This window comes from Benincasa hispida, chromosome 4 (assembly GCF_009727055.1).
Source record: "Benincasa hispida cultivar B227 chromosome 4, ASM972705v1, whole genome shotgun sequence".
Taxonomy (NCBI): domain Eukaryota; kingdom Viridiplantae; phylum Streptophyta; class Magnoliopsida; order Cucurbitales; family Cucurbitaceae; genus Benincasa; species Benincasa hispida.
Genome location: NC_052352.1, coordinates 8,562,069 through 8,569,960, shown reverse-complemented (window position 1 = coordinate 8,569,960; position 7,892 = coordinate 8,562,069).

Sequence of the window (7,892 nt, the reverse complement as noted above, 5' to 3'; positions counted from 1 at the left end):
TGTTCTGACAATTGGCGTAACCGGAATATTTTGTTCACCTGAAAAGCTGAGCTGTACCTTGTTATTGTTAGCGGCTTGTCAACTTAATTGATTCGAAGTGTCATCAGCTTTCCTGTCCCATTGTGATTATTATGTCTTTTCACCAGATGCGCCACCAATTGCACGGGCTTATTGCGAAATCCTTATTGAGCATGATGTTTGCAAAGCACAAATCTACCACAAAGCCTTGCGATAATGCGGCAACTCGACCATCTGATTTCTTGTGATCGTGGCTTTTCGCCTGGGGGGTGCGTCACGCATATCTGCATAAAAATACAAAAATTAACTGTTTCATGTGAATGAACGCATGCGACCGCAATGTTATGAACTTAATGCTTTTTGGACGCAATCTAAGCAATATTTGTAGTCAAACGCATGTACTGTCATATAAGGGAAGAAGGAAAGAAGAAAGATTAGGTGAGAAGAAAAGAATACACACATACTGGAAAAGCACTCAATCCTATCTACAAAGGATAAGTTAGACATCACGCGGGTAGGGATTTCTATACAGGAGTTTGTTGGGAAGTGTAGTCTATTATTATTTGTTCATAAGGATTTTATTTCTTAGATAATAGGGTACATGACTTGATCTTGAGTGAGTTGTGAATCTTGTATGAGGGCGTCTTTGGGATTTGATGAGTGAGAGTGGTAGATCGCGACTCAGCACTTTTTTTGGGGATTCGTCTGATTGGGGAGTGGGAATCAGCCCAACAAGACGGAATTCACTCCTTTCTCGAAGCAGGGGTAATAGATAAATTTGCTCCTCTTAGGTATGTTCTGGGGTCTTGAAAATTGCCAATCTCATTTTTTGGCCAGGGGTGTTTTAGTGTCATAAGTGGACCTATAATCTTTTGTCATTATAGAGGGTCATGGTACTTAGCAGTTAGATGTAACTAAAGGGGCAAAACGATAAATTGGTCAGTTGAACTTACGAGCAAATTGTTGGAATAGTATCGTACTGTTGTTGAGTTATATCCAATGGACACAAGATATCTGTAGTGCGAAGAGTGCGGCTATCGGTCCTTTAGTGAAGTGCCGAACCCAGTTAAGGATGGCTGGAATGTATAAGAGTTAATTAATTAATCACTTACATTGGGCTCAAGTACAGTCATAAGGCCTTTGGTAGCTCAAAAGGTTTAGTTGGAAACTTTTTGGTTATTTAAAATTGTTCAATTCATAGAGGGAATTTATTATAATAATTATAATTATTGATTCAATTATATATGATATAAATTGACCTAATGCATATGATACATTATAGTAATTATTGGAAAATATTTATGAATATGATTAATAATTTTCTAAATAGAAGCATGTGTTTCATCATTGAAATCATAATTGGCAAAGAGACAGCATACGGTGACTTAATAAATTTATCCATGTTAAATGATTGTGGTAATCAAAGAGGATGCGGTGATAAAACTTTCAAAATTAAAATGTGATGCGATAGAGCAAAATTTGGAATAAAGTCAAGGAAGGATACAACCCCCAAATTTGCGTTGTTGCCCACATTGTTTGCTGATGCATCCTGCTTTGTGGCGATCTTACTTCTTTGGATTGTAGTGACGGAGTGAAGTTGCATCTTTGTGTAGTGCCTTCGCAATCGTGTACCTTGATCGTTTGTAAAGAAACATCGAGAGGGTCAAATGATAAAAAAAATTAACAAAAATTTTTCTTGCCTCTTTTTTTTTTAAAAAAAAAAATCTAAAAAGGTAGATATGCAATAATAGATAAAATCAAGATAATGAAAGTTCATGAAGTATTGATGTAGAGAAAGGATATTCAAAAGGTTTGCATCCCTGATGAGGTTGAGTTATATAATAACTCAAGGACTGCTTATTCCAAGCTGGTCTTTTCACGTCCACTGTGGCTTTTCCCTCTTTTCTTTGTCCACTGGGATCTTGACTGCCTTAATCCGGAGCTTTTCCCCATGAATATTCATTACAATCTCCCCTTTGCGCACATTAATTTGAGTGAAAGGAATGGTCATCCCAATATGATGGGCGCATCTTCGTCCGCTTTGTAATCCAAAATGAGGAAGTCTGCCGGCAAGATGAATTTATCAATTGAGATTGCGACATTTTTCAGCTCTCCTACAGGATGTATTCGGGATCTTTTCGCAAGCAGGAGAGTCTCTGTCGTGGGCGTGAGTGTGCCAATACTCAACCGTTTAAAGATTGACAGAGGCATTATGTTTACTCGCCCTAAGATCACATAGCGCTTGGCCACTATAGACCCCTCCAATGGAGCATGGTATCGTGAAGATTCCTGAGTTGCACATTTTTTATGGGATCATAGCATTTTGTGTTATTCCTACTGTTGTGATCGTGTCTTCATCATTTTGTTTCTCTTTCAATCTATGCAGAGCTGGTGGTAGCTGGATTTCTTTTGTCTCATGTTCTGAAGGCTTGAGGGTGGACGCAACTTCGGGGTTCATTTTCTCAGGCGTTTTCGAACTATAGATCAATGGGTCCTCGGTTGTCACCGCATTCAAGTTGGTCGCGATGCGTTCCTCCCTTACTTCCGTAGTCATTTTGTCACTTAGCACGGAGACTGCTAAGCATTGTTCCTTCCGCGGTACCCCAACGTTGCGAGAAGCTCAGTTGAAGCTCGACAACGCATTCCTTGAGGTACTATTTTTTCAGCTCGCCACAATTTTTTCCTAGTTGAATTTTGGATTTCGAATGGATGTTTACTTGATTCTGAAGCCTGGATTCATTTTTTCTCAATGTACTGCTTCAAAAAGCTCTCTAAGGACAAGATTGTGATGTTTGCGAGCTGCTAGCTTGACATGCGTTGGACGTTGTTTAGCACGAAAAACTGGTGGCCTTTCTTTTGAGCACTGGTGAACAGCTTTGTTTGTGATTTTTTAACAGCAAAAATTTTGGGTGGTTCGCCACCGTCGGTGGTTGTAGTATCAAAATAGTGATTATATCTTTATGAAGCATACTGACTGCGGGTTTGCTGGGCAATCCTTCCATCAGAAATGAAGCACTCCATACGATGACAACTTGCGGTCGTTGAGCAACTTGAGCTGCTGACCTGCCCTTTTCTTCACTCCATGCTATTAATTGCGATGCTTGTTATCAAACTCATCAATCGCAGTCATATAAGTTCGTAGGATGGATGGCCCCGTATTTACGTCACTGCTTTTAATTCTTAAATGTTCCTATCACTTTTCCCGTGTCAATTTCCTCATGATTTTTGGAAATGCGATCAAGGTATACTCTCGTTGCCTCTTATATTTTTGTCAATGCAGCACATCACCGGCTGCTTCTGTGCATTGGCTAGTGGTCTACCAAAGCAGGGCTCATCCTGGATAAAAGATCTCCATTTCCAAGCATCGGAAGGCCATATTTGACAGTCTCTTACCGGCTCGCCTTGAACCTCGCCCAAGGCATCGTGGAGCGATTTCATCTTCTTGGTCTCAAAAAATTTGTTATTAATTTCTTTATCCTGGCATTCTCGGTTGGTGGGAAATACTTCTTCATAAACTTTTCGACGACTTGTTCCCACGAGGTTGTCTCCCCCGATTCGAGAGAAAACGCCCATTTTCTTGCTTGATCGCATAAGGAAAATGGGAACATGGTGAGTCAAACTTCCTCGGTGGAGATATTCGAGAACACAAAAGTATTGCAGATTTCTATGAAGCTCCGGAGGTGAGCGTGCGGGTCTTCGCCACGCCTCCCTCCAAACTGCCCAGCAGCCTAGATCATTTGCAACATTACCGGCTTCATTTCAAACCTCGATACATCTAACGTTGGCTTCATGATTTCTGGAGAGAAATCATAGAGGTTGGGTGACGCATAGTCCCGAATGGGTCTATTGCGGTCATTTGCTAGAAGGATGGGGTTGGCCATTATGTTGTTCGCATTTGCGGCCCTTTCTTCCGGTTGTTCCACAATTCTTGGGGTTCTGTCTTGTTGTTGGCGGTTGTCTCTTAGTCTGCGTCGAAATGTTCTCTCAATCTTCGAGTCGTAATTCGACAGAAATTGAGAGCTGCAAAGAAATCAGAAAAATTACCATTAGCTCACTAATTTGTCGAAGTCCCCGAAAACGGCACTAAAAACTTGATGCGTTATTTTATGAGGTGACAATATGGAATGAAATGCGGTGATGGAATTGCGTTGAGCAACAAGTTCTCTCAGTGGAATCCAAATATAAACCCCACTGAGTTTCCTGGTAAGTCCAGGGTCGAACTCAGAGACTTGGGAAAACAATATGCGGTGATAATTTTTCACGAAGACTTTGCGGTAATCGGTAACTCAAATAGTTGTTTGGTGTTGTTGGTTGCGGTAATGAAATAAATAAATGCGGTGGATTTGAGAAAAGTTTTATTATGCGATAGATGCACTGAGTATGCGGATGAACGGGTTGAGAAGGTCTTTAACTAGCGTTACCTGGGAATGCGTCAGACTATGCGATCATGCTACACTCATGCAACAGCAAATCATTTTCCAATGCAAATACGGTGCTCCTAAATCTAGGACGCATGTGTTGAATGCAAAAGTGTCCATAGAGCTTATTCCTAAGTCTCTACTCTTTTCCTATGCGATGATGCAAGATGCACACAAAGACAAGGTGACAGCACAGAATCATATTCTATCTCTAGGATGCATGCGATGCGTTAATAGCAAACAGTGCTTATTCCTAAGTTTCTATCTGTTGATTATGCGTTCTAATCTGACTCTCCTGACCCTAGATTATAACCTGACTTTTCCAAGCCTAGATCTTGTCCTTAGACTACCCTCCCGAGTATCTCTAATGGATGAATGAAGCATACATAATACAAGATAATCACATAGAATGAAGATCCCCAGTTATGCTAGCTAAGTGCTTCTCAACCCATTCAACAGATTTAGCTACTCATGCGTAATAAACAGAGAGTGAATAGATATAGAGAAGTAAATTCCATTTATATAAATGAGTTTGAGTACACAATAACAATGGAAGATAAGGATAGAGAGTCTGGTAGCAATCCCTTACTTCCCAAGGCTTTTACACTGTCAACTGTATTCGATTCAAAAGATATTCCTGCTTCCGATTCCGCATGAGCTGGCCCTCACTCTGGTCTTAAAGCTTTCGGTACTCTCCCAAGTTCTCCGGGATGATCTATCGGCACAATCTCGCCTCTTTCACTACCACCTTAAAATAAAAGAAAAACCAAGAACATAGCTAATCTATCTAAGGAAAAATTCTCTAACTCTTCGAACTTGTTGAACCCCTTTTCTGAAGGTTACCTTCAGTATTTATAGAGCTTTCGGGGTGAAAGGCGGCTTCTCTCTTATGATTACATAGATGGGATGGCTTTAATTCTCTGACTAATGTGCCGAACATTTGTCACCGAAAAGCTGAATGTTTTTGTTATCGTTAGTGGCTTGTCAACTTAATTCGGATTCGACCGTCATCATCTTTCTGTCCCATCGTGATTAATTATGCCTTTCACCCAGATGCACCAACCAAGTTGTGCCGGCTCTATGCGGCAATCCTTCTTGAGCAGATGTTTGCGAGTACAAATCACCGCAAAGCCTTGCGGAAATGCTGCGCTCGACCGTTTATTTCTTGTGATCGTGCTTTTTGCCTTGCGTCAACGCATATTCTGCATAAATATACAAAAATTAACTGTTTCTATGCGATCAACGCATGCGACCGCAATGTTATGAATTTAATGCTTTTTGGACGCAAACTAACAATTTTTTATTAACGCGAACCTTCATTGTTTAATAACTTAGCACTGTAATAACGTGCATTTCTGCTCATTATCAGTTAGCTTTGCATTGTGAATGGTTTTAGTTGTTTCTTTTATAAGTGTTATAAAGGAAATTAGAACTAAAATCGATAAGAAAGAGTTGCATAGAGACTTGGGGTGAACTCATGTTTTAAAAGGGTTTTAAAATTGGATTGAGATAGATCTAAGTTCAAAGGTTCTAATGGGATTAGCAACCTAGTTTAATCTTTTTAAATCAGTTTAATAGGATTAAATTAATTGGCATAAAAGATTAAAATTGTATTAAATATATCTATAAGGGATCTTTTGTCTAAGACGGGTTCTGTCTAGATTGGGTACTTAAGCTAACAGAAACAGAACACCCCTACCTGGAAAGGTGAATTAGTTAGATTTTGTGCAAGCATGCGACAATTGGTCAAAGACTCCGTTAAAGAGTTTAATGGATGATGATCAAAAGTTGTTTAACTATCCAAGGTAAATGTTACTCTTGAGCAAACCTAAAAAGTCACTTAGTTAAAATCCTTAACCGTGTTTTTCCAAGTAAACTAAACCCTAGGTTATAAAAAACTCAATGGGAGGAAGAGATGTATCTGATATGTCAATGATTATACTCACGTTTCTCCCTGAATGTTCATGCCGTGAGATTCTTGCTTGGTCTCGTGGCGCTTTGGAGGCATCTCCTTTCGAATGGTGTTTGCATGAGTCAATATCAAGGTGGACAGAGATAGTGTTTATAGTAAGTGGGTGAAGGGTGTGTGTCAACACATCATACGGTCTTTGTCATTGGTTCACACCGTGAGATTATCCTGTACTCCCTTGTGGCGCCTTGAGAGCATCCCCCTTTGGATGGGTTTTGTGCAGTTGGTCAAGATCAAAGTGAACTCCAGAAATGGATAGGGTTGCTTTAGGTTTTTCCCCAATCGGATTTTTTCCCTTCAGATTGGCTGCTTGGGGCGGATCTCTAGGGTAAAAAATGGCAGGTCACACTTACGAAAAATGGTTAAGCAAGTTAATGATTTTTTTTACCAAATCAATGATGGATAGTCGTTATAGGAGCAAGAGTTGTTCTCGTATTAATGACTAGTAGAGAATTTCTCAATTCAGAGGAGGAATAATTGACCTCCTTTCAGCGGCTTTCGTCCTAAACCTTTGAAGCGTCATTGCGAAACTAGATGTCACACGGGGTTCATGTTAGTTTTGCTACACCTTATTGGATATTGTATGTTTTTCAACGAGTATTTGCTTAAAACCTAACATAGGTCAATGTGTTTTTGTTTTCAGTAACGTGTTTGTATTTCCGTTTAAAGCCTTTAATTTGACCAATTACATAGAGTGGAAAGAGTCTTGTAAAACGTATTTCGTGGTAAACAACCTCGAATTTGTCATGGTTGAGGAATGTCCTCAAGTCTCGACCCTTGATGCACCGCGAAGTGTTCGTAATGCATATACGGTGCGAATGAAGGCTAATTCATTGGCCTGACTTCACATATTGGCTAGCATACCTGATGTTTTGATCAAAAGGGTTGAGAACATGGTCATTGCACATGAGATCATGGACTCGTTGCAAGATTTGTTTGAACGTAAGTTTTTACTTTTTGAGCACAAAGGGATGGATGATAAAACCAGTAGTGTCAGTTCCCAAGTTAAACTCCAGAAAGAGGAAGCAATTGTTGCTAACTCTGTTGAAGTTCATAGAAGAGAAGTTTTCTCTGACTTGGAACTTGGAGATTATTTAGGTTCTGATTCTGATCTTACTACTCTAGAAAAGTGGAGTGTTTCTATACGATAGTCACTCAGCTGGCCGATTAGCTAAACGATTGCGGAGCTTTTACTAAACGATCGCATAGCCTTTGTTAAATGATTGGGCATCGTCTATACAATAGACCTCTGCCATCTCCCACTTGCTTAATAGTTTACACGATTGTTCCTCCGATCTCTTCCTCTAACCAAGTCCATAGAGAGCCCATACCTCTGAATTCTCACACCGAGAATACCAAGGTAGCCATTGTGTGGTGTCGTACTTAACTCGACATAGTCGAGGTTTTTTGGAGGCCATTCGTTGAATTCGTGGTGTTCGTATGGTGATTGCCGATTGTTCGTGATCTTGGAGATCACTAAGTTCGAG